Source organism: Chrysochloris asiatica, unplaced genomic scaffold (assembly GCF_000296735.1).
Source record: "Chrysochloris asiatica unplaced genomic scaffold, ChrAsi1.0 scaffold00008, whole genome shotgun sequence".
In the NCBI taxonomy this organism is placed as follows: domain Eukaryota; kingdom Metazoa; phylum Chordata; class Mammalia; order Afrosoricida; family Chrysochloridae; genus Chrysochloris; species Chrysochloris asiatica.
In genome coordinates this window covers 6,153,069-6,154,430 of record NW_006408526.1, presented here as the reverse complement: position 1 = coordinate 6,154,430, position 1,362 = coordinate 6,153,069, and positions in this window count along the sequence as shown.

Sequence of the window (1,362 nt, the reverse complement as noted above, 5' to 3'; positions counted from 1 at the left end):
CTCTTAACAACCTGAGATATCCAGATGATACAACCTTGCTTGCTGAGAGGAAAGAGGGCTTAAAATACTTATTGATGAAGATCAAAGACCACACCTTTGGTATGGGTTGCTTCTCAATGATAAGAAAACAAAAGTCCTCACCACTGAACCAATAAACAACATTCTTATCAATGGAGAAAAGATTGAAGTTGTCAAGGACTACATTTTGCTTGGATCAACCATCAACACTAATGGAAGCAGCAGTTAAGAAATTAAACAACGTATTGCATTAGGCATATCTGCTGCACAAAACCTTTTTAAAGTGTTGAAGAGCAAAGATGTTAGCTTGAGAACTAAAGTGCTCCTGACCCAACTCATGGTACTTTCAATAACTTCATTTGCATGTGAAAGTTGGACATGAATAAGGAATACCATAGAAGAATTGATGCACTTGAGTTATGGTGTTGGAGGATAACATTGAAAGTACCCTGGACTGTCAAAAGAACAAATGGAACTATGTTGGAAGAAGTACCGCCAGAATGCTCCTTGGAAGCCAGTATGGCCAGACTTCATCTTAAATGTGTCAGACATATTATCAGAAGAGACAAGTCACTGCAGAAGGATACCATGTAAACTAGATGGTCAGAGGAAAAGAAGAAGACCCTTAAAGAGGCGGATTGGCATAGTGGCAGCATCAATGGGCTCAAGGGTAGCAGCGATTGTGAGGTTGGTGCATGGTTGGGAAGTGTTTTGCTCTCTTGTGCATAGGTTCACTATGAGTCAGTACCAAATCGATGGCACCTAACAAAAACAATGAGTCAGTATTGCTTTGACAACACCTAATAACAATTCCTTATGTAAAAGTTACTTATTTTTTGTTGATTGGAAGAGATACATATTTGTGCCTATTCCAAAGAGAGGTGACCCAACAGAATGAGGAAATCATCAGACAATCTCTTTAATATCCAGTGCAAGTGAAGTTTTACTAAAGGTAATACAGAAACATTGCAAGCATACATTGACAGAGAACTTCCAGAGGTTCAAGCTAGATTCAGAAGAGGCCGTGGAACGATGGTTATCATTGTTGATGTTAGATGGATCTTGGCTGAAAGCAGAGAATATCAGAAAGGTGTTTACCTGTGTTTTATTGACTACTCAAAGACTTTCAATTGTGTGGATCATGACAAGTTATGGAAGACATTGTGAAGTATCAGTATTTCAGAACACTTAATTATAATCATGAGGAATCTGTACCTGGACTGAGAGGCAGTTGTTCAAACAGAACATGGGAACACTGAATAGTTTAAAATAAAGAAAGGTGTGTGACAAGGTAGTATTCTTTCACCATAGTTATTCAACCTGAATGCTGAGCAAATAATCCAA